Source organism: Perca fluviatilis, chromosome 20 (genome assembly GCF_010015445.1).
Source record: "Perca fluviatilis chromosome 20, GENO_Pfluv_1.0, whole genome shotgun sequence".
Taxonomy (NCBI): Eukaryota; Metazoa; Chordata; class Actinopteri; order Perciformes; family Percidae; genus Perca; species Perca fluviatilis.
This window is the reverse complement of record NC_053131.1, coordinates 1,624,973-1,644,536: the sequence shown is the minus strand read 5'-3', so window position 1 is coordinate 1,644,536 and position 19,564 is coordinate 1,624,973. Positions and strand designations below refer to the sequence as shown.

Genomic DNA, 19,564 nt, shown 5'->3' with positions numbered 1-19,564 from the left:
GGGGTTGCTGGAAAGGAGAATTATATGTAAGTAATGGGGTAAATGGGAATGGTGGGGTTGCTATGTATGTGAGGGAGGGTAAACTAACTAATGTAAATTTAATATATAAAGATAAATTAGGCAGGATGTTGGTGGTGGATTGTATTTATGAGGGTGTGGTTATAAGAATAATCAATGTATACGCTTCAAATCTGGAAAAAGAAAGAATTATTTTTTTCAGAGAACTAAAAAAATGGTGTACATCTAGTACAGTGATTGTGGGAGATTTTAATGTTGTACAAACAAAATCAGACATCTCGAGAAATAATGTTTTTAAAACAGACACAAGTCGGAAAGAACTAGAAATATTATTGGCGGAGGTAAGTATGTGTGATGTGTGGAGAGCGACATATCCGAATAAGAAGGAGTATTCCCGTCACCAAATAGTCGGAAACGTCTTGAAACAATCACGTATTGATTTATGCATGGCTTCGGCATTCTTGTGTAAATATATTACTAATTCTCAGTATATACAAAATGCCTGGAGTGATCACTGTTATATGCAGTGCAATATTGATAGCTTTCAACAGAAGAGGAAAGGGGGAAAGTGGTGCTTTAATACTAGTCACTTAAGTGATAAAAAATATGTTGATATGATGAATATGATGTTGGATAATGCCAAAATGGAAATTTTTTTGAATGATGATGTACTTGTGTGGTGGGAACAACTTAAGAGACGTATAAAGAAAAAAAGTATTGTATATAGTAAAGAAAAGTATTTAAAGGATACAGCTTTAGAAAAACAATTATGTGATGATTTGAGAAAGGAAGCAATTAAACTAGATAATAATAGAAATAGTAGTACTGAAAAATATGAAATATTAAAATCTAAATTAAAACTAATAGAAGAATATAAATGTAAAGGGGCTGCAATACGCAGTAAGATCCAAAACTATATGGAGGGGGAGAAATGTACAGCTTTTTTTCTCCGTGTAGAAAAAATGAATCAACAAAAAACTAATATTGAAGAGCTAGAAACAACAGAGGGTATGAATACAAAAGATCAGAGAGAAATAATGACAGGAATAGAGAAATATTATACAAATTTATTTAAAAGTGAGAGTACGGAATACATGTGTGGAATCGTGTTTTGAGTAAATTAAAAAGGAAAATAAGTGAGGAAGATAAAGAGTGGTGTGATGCGTCTTTTACAGATGCGGTTAGATCAAGCAATAGGGGGTTTAAATGAGAATAAAAGTCCAGGGGAGGATGGCTTGCCGGGCTGAATTTTTACAAAACCTTCAGGGAAAAACTCAAACCATTATTAAGAACCGTCTTTACAACAATGCAAGAAATAGACAATAAACCGGTTTCATTTTCCACAGGGGTCATCAATATTTTTTATAAAAAGAAAGGGGATAAAAATAATTTAGATAACTATAGACCGATTAGCTTATTAAATACAGATTATAAAATATTAGCAAAATTACTGGCAAATAAAATAAAAATGGTCATCAATAACATAGTGGGGGAGGGACAATCTTACAGTATACCAGGGAGGGATATAACAGACTCAATAACTACAATAAAAAATACAGTACGGACTATGGCGGCAGGGGGATATGGGTAGGGATAGATTTAATGAAAGCATCTCGATAGGGTAGAGCATTCTTTTTATTTAAAACGTTAGAGTCATTTGGGTTTGGGGATAGACTAGTAAATTGGATTAGGTTATTATACAGGGATGTATATAGTGTGGTGAAATGCAATGGTGGATACACAGAGGGGGTGAGGATAGATAGGTCAATTAGACAGGGGTGTCCTCTGTCATCATTGCTGTACAGTTTGGTTGCAGAACCTCTGGCAGCGATGGTGGCAGAGGACGGACGGCACATCCACGTGTAGAAGTAGGTAAAGATAACAGGGTAACGGGTGGTACAATATGCAGACGACATTAATTTTTTGCAGACAATAATCAGGAGGTCAGTAGGTTCATTACACATTTACAGGAATATCAGTTAGCATCAGGAGCAAGAGTCAATAGCAGTAAGTCAGAAATAACTAAATTCGGAGTGGTTCATCACAGACCGAAACCATGGGGATTCACCAGGGTGTTTAGTCCACCGTAAGGTTTTAGGAGTATACATAGGGGCAGATGAGGAAGGTGCAGATAGACAGACATGGGAGGGGTGATCAAAAAGGTGGAAAAGGTACTTAATATGTGGAAACTGAGGGGGTGTGTGTAAGAGGTAAGGTAATGGTAGCAAATGTTCTGTGTCATTCACTTATAACACACACACTGAGCACTTGTTTTTACGGGGGTGGGTATTAGGAAAAATAAATGGGTTGATTGATGGTTTTTATGGAGACGATAGGGAGGTATGTGTAAAACATGGGGTAATGGTAAAATGGGGTTAAGGGAGGTGGGTTGAAAATGGTGGATTTGGTGACCAAAAGGACGCATTAAGGGTAAAATTAGTAGGAAATTTTTAGATGGAGGGTGTGGGGCAAGATGGAAGGCTTATTTTGGGGGATTTGTTGAGGTCGTTTAATTTAAGAGGAGATAATAATTTGTGTGTTAAACACACTGCAAATGACCTCCGTCACCTCCCTGGCTTTTACAGGGAGGTGATGGAGGCATGGGCGGAAGTGCTTCCGTGTGTGAATGTTGTGTGTGTGACTAAAGAACAAGTTAATCAAATACCATTTCTCAATAACCCGGCTTTTCAGTATCAGAATAGGACCATAAATAACAAAGCTTTACAGGATGCAAACTGCCAGACCATAGTCCATATATACAATAATCGGGGGAGAATTGATGCGAGAGTGTTGTGTGAAAGAGTTAGAAGAAAGGAAGTGAGTGTTCGAGTGAAAGTGTTAAAGGAGATTTGTGATAACGTAAGAGCATGTATGAAAGATGAATGGTTGATTTTGTTGAGAGGTGCGGATGGGATGAATGAGAGGGCGACAGTAGATTTTACTTTGTGTACAGGAGATAAAACAGAATACATCAGTAAAATAAAGAGTAAAAAATGGTATGCAATATTAATTGACAGAATTATCAAAATACCAACTGCAAATAAAATATGGATGACCATTTTTAACAGTATAATAGAAAGAAGAATTTGGGAGCACATAGTAGTACCATTTTCATCACCGGCAATGTTTGCATTAGACTTTAAAATTAGACACAGGAGAATTTACCCGGCAGTAATATTACATCAGATAAATCACAGCATAAGTAGGGAATGTTCAGTGTGTAAGGTACAGGTAGAGACTATTGAGCATATATTTTTGGATTGTCCAAAATTGTGTGTATATATGGATAATTTGAGAGTGCTATTGTTTAAAAAATGTAAACTTGAGTTTGATAATGATGATGAGTGGAAAATGGCCCTGATGTTTGGTGTGCCTAAAAAGGAAGGAGTCAATACTGATATGGTTAATATTGTCCTGTGCCTATCACGAAGGTCTTTATTCCTAAGGAGGAATGTAGCCTTTTATGAGGGAAGGTTTTGGATGTATGGGTTTTGTTTTGTTGCCAACTTAAGGCTCATTTTCATTTATTTTTTGTAAAAGGGGTTGATTTTTTTGTAGATGCATTCATGGGAGGGAATGATTTATTTTCAATTGAGGGAGGGGAATTATTATTTAATTTAATTTAAGTTAAATGTAGATAGAGTGTGGAAGTGAGGTATGTGTGATGCACTAGTAAAAAGATTGTTTTAGGACACATGGTGATTGAAGAAGGGTTAGTGGTTTTGTGTTTATTTTCAATCAATCAATCAATCAAAATTTATTTGTATAGCGCTTTAAAACAACCAACAGGTATCCAAAGTGCTTCACATCTTGAGCTAAGAATAGACAACATATGTTGCAATTAGAAGAATGAAATGTAGAAAACAGTAAAATCATAAAAAGGTTACATAGAAACAGAAAGAGGAAATTGTCACACCACTACTGCGTATTAAAAGCCATTCTAAACAGGTAGGTTTTGAGTTTAGACCTAAAAAGAGCAACATCTGTAATTGTGCGAATATCAGGGGGTAACTTGTTCCAGAGTCTCGGGCAGCAACCGCAAAGCCTGATCACCCCATTGTTTGTACCTTGACCTTGGGACTTCTAAAACCAGTTGGTTAGAAGACCGCAAAGACCGGCTGTGCTCACGCAGGGTTAAAATCTCGGATAGGTACTCGGGGCTAGGCCATTAAGGGCCTTAAAAACAAAAAAAAAAAATCTTAAAATCTATTCTAAAACGCACAGGGAGCCAATGTAGGGTGAAAAGAACGGGAGTGATGTGTGCACGTCTAGATGTATTTGTTAAAAAGCGAGCAGCAGCATTTTGCACAAGTTGAAGACGTGAGATGGAGGTTTGATTCAAACCAACATAGAGAGCATTACAGTAATCCAACCTTGAACTAATAAAAGCATGGATTGCTTTTTCTAGATCATGCCTGTTAAGGAATGGCTTAACTTTAGCCAGGAGACGGAGCTGGAAAAAGCTCATTCTAACAACATTGCTGATTTGTTTGTCAAACTTCATGTTGCATTCAAAAGTCACCCCCAAATTTCTGACAGCTGGCTTAAAATATGAAGCCAGTGCTCCAAAACTCAAGGATGGACGGTTTGTCGTGCCTGAAGTACTGAAGATGATACACTCCGTTTTATCTTCGTTCAAGTTTAGAAAGTTTTGTGACAGCCACAACTTAATGTCATTGATACAACTAAGCGGGAGTCTATGCGACACGGTCATTTGGTTTGATAGGCAAATAAATTTGCAAATCATCTGCATAACAGTGAAAAGATAAGTTGTGCTTTCCTATTATAGCCCCTAACGGCAATATATATAAAGAAAACAGGATTGGGCCAAGAATTGAACCCTGGGGTACCCCACAAGAGAGAGGAGTGGTTGACGAGGAACAGTCACCAATCATAACAGAAAAGCTCCTATTCGCCAAATAGGAGCTAAACCACTGAAGTGCCGAGCCTCGGATGCCTACGTACTGATCAAGGCGAGAGAGGAGGACTGCATGGTCTACCGTATCAAACGCCGCTGTGAGGTCCAATAGCACTAAAACAGTCGGATTCCCAGCATCTACAGACAGGGCAATATCATTGTGCACTCTAAGCAGTGCAGACTCAGTGCTGTGACGTGATCTAAAACCAGATTGAAATTTTTCAAACACACAGTTCAGTTGCAAAAAGGCTTGTAACTGTATATAAACAACTTTTTCCAAAACCTTTGACATAAAAGGCAGATGGGAGACTGGTCTAAAATTGGTCAACACTGTAGGGTCAAGATTCGGCTTCTTAAGTAGGGGCCTGACCACAGCATGTTTAAAGGCAGCCGGGACAGAACCTAAACTAAGACAAGAATTAAAAAAAGTGAGTAGACTCGGCCCAATGGTGTCATTAAAAACCTCCTTCACTATCCTGGCGGGAACAATGTCTAACGGACAGTGGGTAGGTTTCATGTGTTGCACGATCTCAGAAAGCAATGTCAGAGAAACTGGCTGAAATTCCTCAAACACAGCAGAATGCATAGGAGCAGCAGGTACAAACACATTAAAACTAACACTGGCATTTTGCCTGACCGATGCAACTTTGTCAATAAAATAAAAGAGAAACTTCTCACAGGTACTAGTTGAAACCTCTGTCGGATCAGAGGTGCATGGATTTACAACAGAGTTAATAGTATTAAATAACACTCTGGGTTCATGGCAACTGCTAGCTATTACGGAAGAGAGATGTTGCATCTTTGCCACCTTCACAGCCTTCTGGTATGTGGCTAGACTGTCTCTTAATAAACCCAGTGATACTTGCAAATTGTCCTTCTTCCATCTTCGTTCAGCTTGCCTGCAGTGTTGCCTAAGGGCCCTTGTGGAGTCATTTAGCCAAGGGTCAGCCTTAGGTTTAATAGATTTAGTCCGGACAGGGGCAATAGAGTCTAAAATTTCAGTGCACGTGGAGTGGAACACAGAGAGAATGTTATCTGGATAAGAGGGAGATACCAGACCATTCATAACACAGAACTGTGAGCCCCCGAATGCCAAAGCAAACTCTCCAGCTGAAGAGGAGGTGATGCAGCGGCGCCTAGAAGCTGAGGAGACAGGCTTACTAGCAGGTGGTGGTACACTGATCTCAAACCTGATGGGGAAATGATCTGAGATGCCAGTTTCTTTTATTTCACTTAGTGAAACTGAAAGCCCATAAGTAATAATGAGGTCCAGGGTGTGTCCAAGATGATGTGTCGGCCCTTTCACACACTGATTAAGACCAAAAGAGATTAAAAGTGATTTAAAATCATTAGCAAGTGGGTTAGAGGGGCAACACACATGAATATTGAAGTCCCCACAAACCAGGAGCTTGTCGTACTTTGGAACAACATCAGCTAAAAACTCCGAAAACTCACATATAAAATCCTTGTTGTGTTTTGGTGGGCGATAAATAACTGCACACAACACAGGAGAATCCAAGTCAGCCACAAACAGCTGAAGTTCGAAACTATTGTAACAGAGTGCAGGTAACAATCTGCATCTGTACTCATCCTTGAAGAGCGTGGCCAGCCCCCCACCTCGACCTGACGCTCGCAGAGAGTTGAGGAAAGAACAGCTGGGGGGGAGGAGCTCCGAGAAGGCGCTGTCATCACCTGGTTTCAGCCAGGTTTCCGTCAACAGAAGAAAGTCCAGAGCATTGGTCTTAAAAAAGTCATTGAGGATAAAAGTCTTGTTTGTGAGTGATCTGGTGTTGATTAGCGCCATGCGAATTGAGCGCCGCTCAGTCTGTTGACAAGCCCGATCGAGCGGGCGGAGATTCCCATGAACGCAGCCTCGCCTGGAGCGCATCCTGCTCCACCGGCGGGGAAATTTGTATTCGGAATCCGGGACCGTCAACTGGAGCCATCGGTAACTATGTACCAGAGAACGCCGCCGATTGCAGGCTATGAACTCCGCGGAGAACCCGAGACACGGATGGCCCGGATCGCGTGTGTAGGGTGATGCCAGGTAAGCTCTGAGCCTTACACGAACTCCGCCTCTTTTTCCGCGTCTCCTGCGGCGATTGTTGCGGAGCCGAAGGCCGGGCTGACGCCATAGATAGGCCGGAATGGACGCCAGGAAAGGCGGCGGCATGGTTGACTGTCCATCTGAGCCGTAGATCGGCACTTTTTCCACGGAATTGCGGATACTTAAAAGAGTCAGGCGGTCATATACCAGCAGCGGTGACACATTTGATAGACTTTTCAGTTGGTTAAGATGGATTTGAGAGAGAATGCATGAACAGGGGTAGGGTGTTTCTATGTGGGTGGAATGAATGCAGGTTTGTTGTTTTAGTTTGGTTTGTTTGATTTTGTTTCTTCTATTGTTTGTTTAGTATCTAGTGTTTGTTTTATTTGTCCTTTATTTTAACTATATGGATATTTTGGAAGTTGAGTTTATTTAAATTTTTGAGTTTATGAGTTTATGAGTTTAACCTTGAATGGTTATTTGGTTTTGTTTATATTTAAGTTTATGATTTAACCATGAGTGGTTATTTGGTTTTGTTTATCTTTGAGTTTATGAGTTTATGATTTTGATCTTCAGTGGTTATTTGGTTTTGTTTATATTTGATTTTATCATTTAATCCTAAGTGGTTTTGTGGTTTTGTTTTATATTTGAGTTTATGATTTTGACCTTCAGTGGTTATTTGGTTTGGTTTATATTTGATTTTATGATTTAACCCTAAGTGGCTTTTTGGTTTTGTTTTATATTTGATAAATTTTAATTTAAGAGTGGGTGTTTGGTTTGTTTTTTTTTTTATTTTTTTTTTTGAATTTATGGGTTTATTGTTTTGGTGTTATTTTTTGTGTTGTTTTTTTAGTTTTTTTGTTTGTGTTGTGTGTTTTTTTTGGTTTATATGTAATTTATTTTATTAAAGTTTAAAATGGTTATTTTGTTTGGTTTGTTTTTTTGTTTTTTTTTTTGTGTTGTTGTTTTTTTTTTTTTTTTTTTTTTTTTTTTTTTGTTTGGGGGGTTGTGGTTTTTTTGTTTTTTTTTTTTTTTTTGTTAATTGGGTGGGGTGGTTGTGTTTTTTTTTTTTTTTTTTTTTTTTTTTTTTTGGGGGGGGTGGTTTATTTTTTTTTGTTTTATATTTGAGTTCATGAGTTAAAATGAGTTTAATCTTGAATGTTTTATTTGATTTGTTTATCTTTAATTTTATGTGTTTATGATTTTATGAGTTTATTCACTTAAAATTCAGTTAAGAATGTTTTTTGTGTTATTTTCTGAATGACTGATTTATGTGTTTATTTGTGTTTTATTTTGACTATTTGATTTTAAATAGTGTGTGTTTTATATATAACATGTGGAATTTTTGATAATAAAAGAAAAAAAAACAAAACACGCCCGATCTCGTTTGATCTCGGAAGCTAAGCAAGGTAGGGCCGGGTCAGTACTTGGATGGGAGACTGCCTGGGAATACCCGGTGCTGTAAGCTGTTTATTACCATTTTACAACAGCAGGGGCTATGCTCCTTCTATATACCACAAGTATACTTGCATTTTACCATCTATAAATATCTTGTTTTCACCTTCTTTAATGGCTTACGGCCATACCACCCTGAATACGCCCAATCTCGTTTGATCTCGGAAGCTAAGCAAGTTAGGGCCGGGTCAGAACTTGGATGGGAGACTGCCTGGGAATACCCGTGCTGTAAGCTTTTTATTCCCATTGTACAACAGCAGGGGCTATGCTCCTTCTATATACCACAAGTATACTTGCATTTTACCATGTATAAATACCTTGTGTTCACCTACTCTAAAGGCTTACGGCCATACCACCGTGAACATGCCTGATCTCGTTTGATCTCGGAAGCTAAGAAAGGTAGGGCCGGGTCAGTTCTTGGATGGGAGACTGCCTGGGAATACCCGGTGCTGTAAGCTTTTTATTCTACACTTTCAACAGCAGGGTCTGTGCTCCTAATTTATACCACAAGTGTCATTGCATTTTACCATCTATAAATATCTTGTTTTCACCTGCTCTAATGGCTTACAGCCATACCACCCTGAACACGCCTGATCTCGTTTGATCTTGGAAGCTAAGCAAGGTAGGGCCTTGGTACTTGGTACTTGGATGGGAGTCTGCCTGGGAATACCCGGTGCTGTAAGCTGTTTATTACCCTTTTACAACAGCAGGGGCTATGCTCCTTCTATATACCACAAGTATACTTGCATTTTACCATGTATAAATACCTTGTGTTCACCTACTCTAATGGCTTACGGCCATACCACCGTGAACACGCCCGATCTCGTTTGATCTCGGAAACTAAGCAAGGTAGGGCCGGGTCAGTACTTGGATGGGAGACTGCCTGGGAATACCCGGTGCGCTGCTGTTTATTACCATTTTACAACAGCAGGGGCTCTGCTTCTTGTTTATACCACAAGTGTAATTGCATTTTACCATCTATAAATATCTTGTTTTCACCTTCTTTAATGGCTTACGGCCATACCACCCTGAATCCCCGATCTCGTTTGATCTCGGAAGCTAAGCAAGGTAGGGCTGGGTCAGTACTTGGATGGGAGACTGCCTTGGAATACCCGGTGCTGTAAGCTTTTTATTCCCATTGTACAACAGCAGGGGCTATGCTCCTTCTATATACCACAAGTATACTTGCATTTTACCATGTATAAATACCTTGTGTTCACCTACTCTAATGGCTTACGGCCATACCACCGTGAACACGCCCGATCTCGTTTGATCTCGGAAACTAAGCAAGGTAGGGCCAGGTCAGTACTTGGATGGGAGACAGCCTGGGAATACCCGGTGCTGTAAGCTGTTTATTACCATTTTACAACAGCAGGGGCTCTGCTTCTTGTTTATACCACAAGTGTAATTGCATTTTACCATCTATAAATATCTTGTTTTCACCTTCTTTAATGGCTTACGGCCATACCACCCTGAATACGCCCGATCTCGTTTGATCTCGGAAGCTAAGCAAGGTAGGGCTGGGTCAGTACTTGGATGGGAGACTGCCTGGGAATACCCGTGCTGTAAGCTGTTTATTACCATTTTACAACAGCAGGGGCTATGCTCCTTCTATATACCACAAGTATACTTGCATTTTACCATGTATAAATACCTTGTGTTCACCTACTCTAATGGCTTACGGCCATACCACCGTGAACACGCCCGATCTCGTTTGATCTCGGAAGCTAAGCAAGGTAGAGCCGGGTCAGTACTTGGATGGGAGACTGCCTGGGAATACCCGGTGCTGTAAGCTTTTTATTCTACACTTTCAACAGCAGGGTCTCTGCTCCTAATTTATACCACAAGTGTCATTGCATTTTACCATCTATAAATAGCCTGTTTTCACCTGCTCTAGTGGCTTATGGCCATTCCACACTGAACAGGCCGGATCTCGTCTGATCTTGGAACCGCCCGCGTAGGGCCGGTCAGTACTTGGATGGGGAGACTGCCTGGGAATACCCGGTGCTGTAATCTTTTTATTCTACACTTTCAACAGCAGGGGCTCTACTCCTAATTTATACCACAAGTGTAATTGAATTTTACCATCGCTAAATAACTTGTGTTCACATGCTCTAATGGCTTACGGCCATACCACCCTGAACATGCCCGATCTCATCTGATCTCGGAAGCTAAGCAGAGTAGGGCTGGGTCAGTACTTGGATGGGACACTGCCTGGGAATACCCGGTGCTGTAAGCTTTTTATTCCCATTGTACAACAGCAGGGGCTATGCTCCTTCTATATACCACAAGTATACTTGCATTTTACCATGTATAAATACCTTGTGTTCACCTACTCTAATGGCTTACGACCATACCACCGTGAACATGCCCGATCTCGTTTGATCTCGGAAGCTAAGCAAGGTAGGGCCGGGTCAGTACTTGGATGGGAGACTACCTGGGAATACCCGTGCTGTAAGCTTTTTATTCCCGTTTTACACAATGGCAGGGGCTATGCTCCTTCTATATACCACAAGTATACTTGCATTTTACCATGTATAAATACCTTGTGTTCACCTACTCTAAAGGCTTACGGCCATACCACCGTGAACATGCCCGATCTCGTTTGATCTCGGAAGCTTAGCAAGGTAGGGCCGGGTCAGTACTTGGATGGGAGACTGCCTGGGAATACCCGGTGCTGTAGGCTTTTTATTCTACACTTTCAACAGCAGGGTCTGTACTCCTAATTTATACCACAAGTGTCATTGCATTTTACCATCTATAAATATCTTGTTTTCACCTGCTCTAATGGCTTACGGCCATACCACCCTGAACACGCCCGATCTCGTTTGATCTCGGAAGCTAAGCAAGGTAGGGCGGGGTCAGTACTTGGATGGGGAGACTGCCTGGGAATACCCGGTGCTGTAAGCTGTTTATTACCATTTTGCAACAGCAGGGGCTATGCTCCTTCTATATACCACAAGTATACTTGCATTTTACCATGTATAAATACCTTGTGTTCACCTACTCTAACGGCTTACGGCCATACCACCGTGAACACGCCCGATCTCGTTTGATCTCGGAAGCTAAGCAAGGTAGGGCCGGGTCAGTACTTGGATGGGAGACTGCCTGGGAATACCCGGTGCTGTAAGCTTTTATTCTACACTTTCAACAGCAGGGTCTGTGCTCCTAATTTATACCACAAGTGTCATTGCATTTTACCATCTTTAAATAGCCTGTTTTCACCTGCTCTAGTGGCTTATGGCCATTCCCCACTGAACAGGCCGGATCTCGTCTGATCTTGGAAGCTAAGCCGAGTAGGGCCGGGTCAGTACTTGGATGGGAGACTACCTGGGAATACCCGGTGCTGTAAGCTTTTTATTCTACACTTTCAACAGCAGGGTCTGTGCTCCTAATTTATACCACAAGTGTCATTGCATTTTACCATCTATAAATATCTTGTTTTCACCTGCTCTAATGGCTTACGGCCATACCACCCTGAACACGCTTGATCTCGGAAGCTAAGCAAGGTAGGGCCGGGTCAGTACTTGGATGGGAGACTGCCTGGGAATACCCGGTGCTGTAAGCTTTTTTTTCTACACTTTCAACAGCAGGGTCTGTGCTCCTAATTTATACCACAAGTGTCTTTGCATTTTACCATCTATAAATATCTTGTTTTCACCTGCTCTAATGGCTTACGGCCATACCACCGTGAACACGCCCGATCTCGTTTGATCTCGGAAGCTAAGCAAGGTAGGGCCGGGTCAGTACTTGGATGGGAGAATGCCTGGGAATACCCGGTGCTGTAAGCTGTTTATTACCATTTTACAACAGCAGGTGCTATGCTCCTTCTATATACCACAAGTATACTTGCATTTTACCATCTATAAATATCTTGTTTTCACCTTCTTTAATGGCTTACGGCCATACCACCCTGAATACCCGATCTCGTTTGATCTCGGAAGCTAAGCAAGGTAGGGCCGGGTCAGTACTTGGATGGGAGACTGCCTGGGAATACCCGGTGCTGTAAGCTTTTTATTCCCATTGTACAACGGCAGGGGCTATGCTCCTTCTATATACCACAAGTATACTTGCATTTTACCATGTATAAATACCTTGTGTTCACCTACTCTAAAGGCTTACGGCCATACCACCGTGAACATGCCCGATCTCGTTTGATCCGGGCGAGCTAAGCAAGGTAGGGCCGGTCAGTACTTGGATGGGAGACTGCCTGGGAATACCCGGTGCTGTAAGCTTTTTATTCTACACTTTCAACAGCAGGGTCTGTGCTCCTAATTTATACCACAAGTGTCATTGCATTTTACCATCTATAAATATCTTGTTTTCACCTGCTCTAATGGCTAACGGCCATACCACCCTGAATACGCCTATCTCGTTTGATCTCGGAAGCTAAGCAAGGTAGGGCGCGGGGAGATCTTGGATGGGAGACTGCCTGGGAATACGCGTGCTGTAAGCTGTTTATTACCCTTTTACAACAGCAGGGGCTATGCTCCTTGTATATACCACAAGTATAATTGCATTTTACCATGTATAAATACCTTGTGTTCACCTACTCTAATGGCTTACGGCCATACCACCCTGAATACCGCATCTCGTTTGATCTCGGAAGCTAAGCAAGGTAGGGCCGGGTCAGATCTTGGATGGGAGACTACCTGGGAATACCCGGTGCTGTAAGCTTTTATTCCCATTGTATAACGGCAGGGGCTATGCTCCTTCTATATACCACAAGTATACTTTGCATTTTACCATGTATAAATACCTTGTGTTCACACCTACTGTAAAGGCTTTACGGCCATACCACCGGAACATGCCCGATCTCGTTTGATCTCGGAAGCTTAGCGAGGGGCCGGGTCAGTACTTGGATGGGAGACTGCCTGGGAATACCGGTGCTGTAAGCTGTTTATTACCATTTTACAACAGCAGGGGCTCTGCTTCTTCTTTATACCACAAGTGTAATTGCATTTTACCATCTATAAATATCTTGTTTTCACCTTCTTTAATGGCTTACGGCCATACCACCCTAAATACGCCAGATCTCGTTTGATCTCGGAAGCTAAGCAAGGTAGGGCTGGGTCAGTACTTGGATGGGAGACTGCCTGGGAATACGCGGCTGTAAGCTCGTTTATTACCATTTTACAACAGCAGGGGCTATGCTCCTTCTATATACCACAAGTATACTTGCATTTTACCATGTATAAATACCTTGTGTTCACCTACTCTAATGGCTTACGGCCATACCACCGTGAACACGCCCCCGTCTTTTGATCTCGGAAGCTAAGCAAGGTAGAGCCGGGTCAGTACTTGGATGGGAGACTGCCTGGGAATACCCGGTGCTGTAAGCTTTTTATTCTACACTTTCAACAGCAGGGTCTCTGCTCCTAATTTATACCACAAGTGTCATTGCATTTTACCATCTATAAATAGCCTGTTTTCACCTGCTCTAGTGGCTTATGGCCATTCCACACTGAACAGGCCGGATCTCGTCTGATCTTGGAAGCCAAGCCGAGTAGGGCCGGGTCAGTACTTGGATGGGAGACTGCCTGGGAATACCCGGTGCTGTAAGCTTTTTATTCTACACTTTCAACAGCAGGGGCTCTACTCCTAATTTATACCACAAGTGTAATTGAATTTTACCATAGCTAAATAACTTGTGTTCACATGCTCTAATGGCTTACGGCCATACCACCCTGAACATGCCCGATCTCATCTGATCTCGGAGCTAAGCAGAGTAGGGCTGGGTCAGTACTTGGATGGGACACTGCCTGGGAATACCCGGTGCTGTAAGCTTTTTATTCCCATTGTACAACAGCAGGGGCTATGCTCCTTCTATATACCACAAGTATACTTGCATTTTACCATGTATAAATACCTTGTGTTCACCTACTCTAATGGCTTACGACCATACCACCGTGAACATGCCCGATCTCGTTTGATCTCGGAAGCTAAGCAAGGTAGGGCCGGGTCAGTACTTGGATGGGAGACTACCTGGGAATACCCGGTGCTGTAAGCTTTTTATTCCCGTTGTACAATGGCAGGGGCTATGCTCCTTCTATATACCACAAGTATACTTGCATTTTACCATGTATAAATACCTTGTGTTCACCTACTCTAAAGGCTTACGGCCATACCACCGTGAACATGCCCGATCTCGTTTGATCTCGGAAGCTTAGCAAGGTAGGGCCGGGTCAGTACTTGGATGGGAGACTGCCTGGGAATACCCGGTGCTGTAGGCTTTTATTCTACATTTTCAACAGCAGGGTCTGTACTCTAATTTATACCACAAGTGTCATTGCATTTTACCATCTATAAATATCTTGTTTTCACCTGCTCTAATGGCTTACGGCCATACCACCCCTGAATACGCCCGATCTCGTTTTGATCTCGGAAGCTAAGCAAGGTAGGGGGGGTCAGTACTTGGATGGGAGACTGCCTGGGAATACCCGGTGCTGTAAGCTGTTTATTACCATTTTGCAACAGCAGGGGCTATGCTCCTTCTATATACCACAAGTATACTTGCATTTTACCATGTATAAATACCTTGTGTTCACCTACTCTAACGGCTACGGCCATACCACACGTGGTACGCCCGATCTCGTTTGATCTCGGAAGCTAAGCAAGGTAGGGCCGGGTCAGTACTTGGATGGGAGACTGCCTGGGAATACCCGGTGCTGTAAGCTTTTTATTCTACACTTTCAACAGCAGGGTCTGTGCTCCTAATTTATACCACAAGTGTCATTGCATTTTACCATCTTTAAATAGCCTGTTTTCACCTGCTCTAGTGGCTTATGGCCATTCCCCACTGAACAGGCCGGATCTCGTCTGATCTTGGAAGCTAAGCCGAGTAGGGCCGGGTCAGTACTTGGATGGGAGACTACCTGGGAATACCCGGTGCTGTAAGCTTTTATTCCACACTTTCAACAGCAGGGTCTGTGCTTCATTTATACCACAAGTGTCATTGCATTTTACCATCTATAAATATCTTGTTTTCACCTGCTCTAATGGCTAACGCCACCATCACCACCCTGAACACGCTTGATCTCCGGAAGGCTAAGCAAGGTAGGGCCGGGTCAGTACTTGGATGGGAGACTGCCTGGGAATACCCGGTGCTGTAAGCTTTTTATTCTACACTTTCAACAGCAGGGTCTGTGCTCCTAATTTATACCACAAGTGTCTTTGCATTTTACCATCTATAAATATCTTGTTTTCACCTGCTCTAATGGCTTACGGCCATACCACCGTGAATACGCCCGATCTCGTTTGATCTCGGAAGCTAAGCAAGGTAGGGCCGGGTCAGTACTTGGATGGGAGACTGCCTGGGAATACCCGGTGCTGTAAGCTGTTTATTACCATTTTACAACAGCAGGTGCTATGCTCCTTCTATATACCACAAGTATACTTGCATTTTACCATCTATAAATATCTTGTTTTCACCTTCTTTAATGGCTTACGGCCATACCACCCTGAATACGCCCGATCTCGTTTGATCTCGGAAGCTAAGCAAGGTAGGGCCGGGTCAGTACTTGGATGGGAGACTGCCTGGGAATACCCGGTGCGGTAAGCTTTTTATTCCCATTGTACAACGGCAGGGGCTATGCTCCTTCTATATACCACAAGTATACTTGCATTTTTACCATGTATAAATACCTTGTGTCCACCTACTCAGGCTTACGGCCATACCACCCGTGAACATGCCCGGACCTCGTTTGATCTGCGCGTCTGCTATTCTCTTGTGTTTGTGTTCGCTGTACCCCCCTACCTCTGGACAGCCTCTGTACCTCTGGACAGTCTCTCTGCTGGTTCCCCGCCTCAGCTCCTTTTGACCGGACTCTTGCCTCGTCGGTTACGCTAGCTAGCTGCCCCCGTTCACCAAACGGTGGCGGCAAATCCTATGCTTCAAGTGGCTAACCCGGATTGCTGGGACCCCCTCCTCATAGCAACCTCCACCAGATGCGAGCCGCGACTAGAGACTAGACATTCCTCTCCTTCGGTCATGCTGTGGATCATTTTTCGCATCCACCTCATTCATCCATCTCCACCTCCACCTCTGTGCTCCTAGCCCGCGGTAACCACTATCACGGAGCTCTCCGTCCCTCCGCTTATCGTGATCAAATATTCAACTCTGCAACTAGTCCATTCGTCAACTACTCCATTCCATCCTGCATCCCAGTTTTCATCAAACAGCTCGAACTTCTACGTCGACGCGTTACATCCACAGAAGCTCTCGCCAGTTTGTTTTCCTTCCACCACGGACAATCCATTCCATCCATCTGGTCACCTGCACGCTCTGTTGCACCTGTCCCACGTCATCTGGAATGCTTCACCCACTTGCCGGTTCACATAGGGCTGAACCATCATCAGGCTACAAGAAAACCGGACCGGACTACAGTGCTTTCCCCACTTCACATACACTCAATCATACTCTTCAATCATTTGCTAATCGGCTCCTGTCCCCCTCAACTGCAATATCCTTACACTTCCCAACGCAATACACACCGCTGCAACCGGGACAACCCTCTGATCTCTCCAGCCTGCCCCATCCCACCACCCTCTCACCATGCCAACTTTGCCTCCTCCAAATACCCGACGGCTCAACCATAAAGCCCCTGTCCTCCATGAACTAATCCACTCGACAACACTCTTGACTTCCTTCTCTCGCTCACGAAACCTGGGCAACAACCCCAACGACTAATCTTTCTCCCTCAACCAAGCATCCCCCTGGCTACAACTACATCTGCAAACCCGCCCCTCCCACTGTGGAGGTGGCCCTCGGCGTCAATAATTTTCAATCAGGAACTTCCGGATCACAGAACTCACCCTCCCCTCAGTATCATCATTTGAATATCTCCGCCTTCAAACTCTTTTTCTCCACTGACAGTCATCTCCTATTTACCGCCACCTAAACCAAATCCCTCCTTCCTCTCTGATTTTACTGAACTCCCTCACACTAGCCTCATCTCTCTCTCCACGTCTGCTGCTACTTTCGGGTGACTTAAAACATCCACACTCCCCCACATGCAAGCTCTCCACGAATTCAAAGGATTTTACTGGATAACTTCTCTCTCACCCAACATGTCACATTCCCCACCCATGAAAAGGTCACATCCTCGACCTGGTCTGCTCCACCAACCAACCAGTGCTTTCACTCTCCATCCATGCCTCTCTCTTTCCCCTTCTCTGATCACAAACTGATACGGTTCACCATCCCTTCTCCAACCCACGCCCCGCCTCCTCAGAGAAATCACCTTCCATAACCTCAACTATCAATCCCCACCATCTCTCTGACTCCGTCTCTCCACCACTCTCCACCTGGACTCAACCCTCACCTCACCTGGATGACCTCACAGACCACCTCAACTCCACCTTGGCTTACCACCTCCCCTCAACATACTGGCCCCCTCAAAACAAAACTTCGTCACTTTTAACACCTCTTCACCCTGGTACACACCTGCACTCCGAAAATGAAACAAACTGGCCAGCCAACTTGAACGTCTGACAAAGAAATCATCCCTCACAGTCCATCATGAAGCCTATAAATCCCATCTCATCGCCTACAAAGATGCCCCTCATTGCTGCTGTCAACTTCGCCTACCTCTCCACCATCCTACCCGACCCCTGCCAAAACCCCAGAACCCTCTTCTCACATTGAACAACCTCTATCAAGCCTCGACCAATGTGCCTCCTTACCTCTAATTCGATTCTCTGCAACTCATTTCCTCCACTTTTTTACTGACAAAATCAATCCTATTTTACAAATCCCTATCCTCTGTATGTCGACCTTCCAGGATCTACTCCAGCACCTACCTTGGACCCTCCTCTACTCTCCATCCCTCCAGACCTCCCGACCCCTCCTCCACACTTCCTCCTCTCCCAGTTTAACCCAGTCACTCCTCCTCCTGAAATCTCCAAACTCATCAGCTCTTCCAAAACCCACTACCTGCTCCCTTGACCCCCCCCCTCCCTACTCCCTCTGGAAGTCCTGCCTCCCGGTCCTATGCCCCTACCTCCACTAACCTCTTCAACTCCTCACTGTCCCTTTGGAACTGTCCCTCTGCTTTCAAAACTGCCGCTGTCACTCCCAATCCTTAAAAACCTGGTCTGGATCCCTCCTCTCCTCAACAACTACGCCCAATATCCAACCTCCCTTTCTGTCTAAAACCCTGGAACGCATAGTCAGCCTCACAACTAACAAACCCATCTTCTTGCCAATAACCTACTTCAACCTCTCCAATCTGGTTTTAGCCCCCCCTACACAGCACACGTAGAAACCGCTCTCCTCAAAGTCCTCAACGACCTCCCTCACCTTTGCTGACACGGTTCCCTCAACGATCCCCATCCTCCTCGACCCGAGTGCAGCCTTCGATCACTGTGAGCCATAACATCCTGCTCACCAGACTCCAAAGACCTCGGTATCGGCCGCGCTTACTGCACTCAGCTGGCTCCACCTCACCTTTCCAACAGATCCCATTTCATCTCTCTCCCACAACCACACCTTCCACAGCCACAGTCACTGGTGTTCCCCGCTGGCCCCGCCACTTGCCCCTCCTCTTCATCATCTACATCCTCCCCTCTCGTCAGATACTCCGCCACCTCTCAACCTGGACTTCCACTGCTATGCTGGACGACACCCAGATCTACCTCAGCACCAAATCCCCCCACAATCCTCCCCTCTCCCCACTATCAACTCCTGTCTGTCGGCTATTAAAACCTGGATGCAACACAACTTCCTCAAACTCAATAGCTTACAAAACAGAATTCCTTCTGATCGGCTCCAATCCACACTTGTGCAAAACCAATAACCCCACTCTCACCATCGACGGGCACCATTGTCTCCCCATCTCCCCAGGCCCACGCAACTTTGGCGTTATCTTTGATTCCACCCTCTCCCTTGGAGCCTCGCTATCCGTCAAGTCATTAAAACCTCCTTCTTTCATCCCTCGCAATTATCGCCAAATCAGACCCTCTCTCACACCCCCATTGCTGAAAGACTCCATTCACGCCTTCATCTCCTCCCGACTGGACTACTGCAACTCATTTCCTCTCTGCATCAGCTCTACTCAACATCAACCTGACTCCAACTGGTTCTTGTGAACTCAGCCGCCGCCTACCATTACCTGCTCAAACTCTGG

General features: G+C 43.9%; 12 non-coding genes and 20 pseudogenes across 12 annotated transcripts; all 32 read left to right on the top strand.

Moving 5' to 3' along the window:
• The first annotated feature begins 8,555 nt into the window (after positions 1 to 8,555).
• Positions 8,556 to 8,673, top strand: LOC120550480 (annotated as a pseudogene).
• Positions 8,674 to 8,777: 104 nt separating this feature from the next.
• Positions 8,778 to 8,896, top strand: LOC120550291 (annotated as a pseudogene).
• A 104-nt stretch (positions 8,897 to 9,000) lies between these two features.
• LOC120550382 lies at positions 9,001 to 9,123 on the top strand (annotated as a pseudogene).
• A 104-nt stretch (positions 9,124 to 9,227) lies between these two features.
• On the top strand, positions 9,228 to 9,348 carry LOC120550409 (annotated as a pseudogene).
• Positions 9,349 to 9,448: 100 nt separating this feature from the next.
• Positions 9,449 to 9,565, top strand: LOC120550308 (annotated as a pseudogene).
• A 104-nt stretch (positions 9,566 to 9,669) lies between these two features.
• LOC120550195 lies at positions 9,670 to 9,788 on the top strand. The gene has a single exon (XR_005637668.1). It is a non-coding gene; the product is annotated as a 5S ribosomal RNA (ribosomal RNA).
• Positions 9,789 to 9,892: 104 nt separating this feature from the next.
• On the top strand, positions 9,893 to 10,010 carry LOC120550204. Its single transcript, XR_005637677.1, has one exon. It is a non-coding gene; the product is annotated as a 5S ribosomal RNA (ribosomal RNA).
• Positions 10,011 to 10,114: 104 nt separating this feature from the next.
• On the top strand, positions 10,115 to 10,233 carry LOC120550129. The gene has a single exon (XR_005637605.1). It is a non-coding gene; the product is annotated as a 5S ribosomal RNA (ribosomal RNA).
• Positions 10,234 to 10,558: 325 nt separating this feature from the next.
• LOC120550134 lies at positions 10,559 to 10,677 on the top strand. The gene has a single exon (XR_005637610.1). It is a non-coding gene; the product is annotated as a 5S ribosomal RNA (ribosomal RNA).
• A 104-nt stretch (positions 10,678 to 10,781) lies between these two features.
• LOC120550299 lies at positions 10,782 to 10,899 on the top strand (annotated as a pseudogene).
• Positions 10,900 to 11,005: 106 nt separating this feature from the next.
• LOC120550225 lies at positions 11,006 to 11,124 on the top strand. Its single transcript, XR_005637696.1, has one exon. It is a non-coding gene; the product is annotated as a 5S ribosomal RNA (ribosomal RNA).
• Positions 11,125 to 11,228: 104 nt separating this feature from the next.
• Positions 11,229 to 11,348, top strand: LOC120550262 (annotated as a pseudogene).
• Positions 11,349 to 11,452: 104 nt separating this feature from the next.
• LOC120549980 lies at positions 11,453 to 11,571 on the top strand. The gene has a single exon (XR_005637472.1). It is a non-coding gene; the product is annotated as a 5S ribosomal RNA (ribosomal RNA).
• A 103-nt stretch (positions 11,572 to 11,674) lies between these two features.
• LOC120550431 lies at positions 11,675 to 11,793 on the top strand (annotated as a pseudogene).
• Positions 11,794 to 11,897: 104 nt separating this feature from the next.
• LOC120550362 lies at positions 11,898 to 12,006 on the top strand (annotated as a pseudogene).
• A 104-nt stretch (positions 12,007 to 12,110) lies between these two features.
• Positions 12,111 to 12,229, top strand: LOC120550164. The gene has a single exon (XR_005637639.1). It is a non-coding gene; the product is annotated as a 5S ribosomal RNA (ribosomal RNA).
• Positions 12,230 to 12,333: 104 nt separating this feature from the next.
• LOC120550186 lies at positions 12,334 to 12,450 on the top strand. Its single transcript, XR_005637660.1, has one exon. It is a non-coding gene; the product is annotated as a 5S ribosomal RNA (ribosomal RNA).
• Positions 12,451 to 12,554: 104 nt separating this feature from the next.
• Positions 12,555 to 12,673, top strand: LOC120550512 (annotated as a pseudogene).
• Positions 12,674 to 12,777: 104 nt separating this feature from the next.
• Positions 12,778 to 12,894, top strand: LOC120549950 (annotated as a pseudogene).
• A 104-nt stretch (positions 12,895 to 12,998) lies between these two features.
• On the top strand, positions 12,999 to 13,115 carry LOC120550546 (annotated as a pseudogene).
• Positions 13,116 to 13,222: 107 nt separating this feature from the next.
• On the top strand, positions 13,223 to 13,336 carry LOC120549965 (annotated as a pseudogene).
• A 104-nt stretch (positions 13,337 to 13,440) lies between these two features.
• On the top strand, positions 13,441 to 13,557 carry LOC120550482 (annotated as a pseudogene).
• Positions 13,558 to 13,662: 105 nt separating this feature from the next.
• Positions 13,663 to 13,780, top strand: LOC120550513 (annotated as a pseudogene).
• Positions 13,781 to 13,884: 104 nt separating this feature from the next.
• On the top strand, positions 13,885 to 14,003 carry LOC120550448 (annotated as a pseudogene).
• A 104-nt stretch (positions 14,004 to 14,107) lies between these two features.
• On the top strand, positions 14,108 to 14,225 carry LOC120550278 (annotated as a pseudogene).
• Positions 14,226 to 14,329: 104 nt separating this feature from the next.
• On the top strand, positions 14,330 to 14,448 carry LOC120550148. Its single transcript, XR_005637623.1, has one exon. It is a non-coding gene; the product is annotated as a 5S ribosomal RNA (ribosomal RNA).
• A 104-nt stretch (positions 14,449 to 14,552) lies between these two features.
• Positions 14,553 to 14,671, top strand: LOC120550224. The gene has a single exon (XR_005637695.1). It is a non-coding gene; the product is annotated as a 5S ribosomal RNA (ribosomal RNA).
• A 102-nt stretch (positions 14,672 to 14,773) lies between these two features.
• Positions 14,774 to 14,893, top strand: LOC120550408 (annotated as a pseudogene).
• Positions 14,894 to 14,996: 103 nt separating this feature from the next.
• LOC120550359 lies at positions 14,997 to 15,115 on the top strand (annotated as a pseudogene).
• Positions 15,116 to 15,219: 104 nt separating this feature from the next.
• Positions 15,220 to 15,338, top strand: LOC120550430 (annotated as a pseudogene).
• A 319-nt stretch (positions 15,339 to 15,657) lies between these two features.
• Positions 15,658 to 15,776, top strand: LOC120550336. Its single transcript, XR_005637718.1, has one exon. It is a non-coding gene; the product is annotated as a 5S ribosomal RNA (ribosomal RNA).
• A 104-nt stretch (positions 15,777 to 15,880) lies between these two features.
• Positions 15,881 to 15,999, top strand: LOC120550104. Its single transcript, XR_005637581.1, has one exon. It is a non-coding gene; the product is annotated as a 5S ribosomal RNA (ribosomal RNA).
• Positions 16,000 to 19,564: the final 3,565 nt, after the last annotated feature.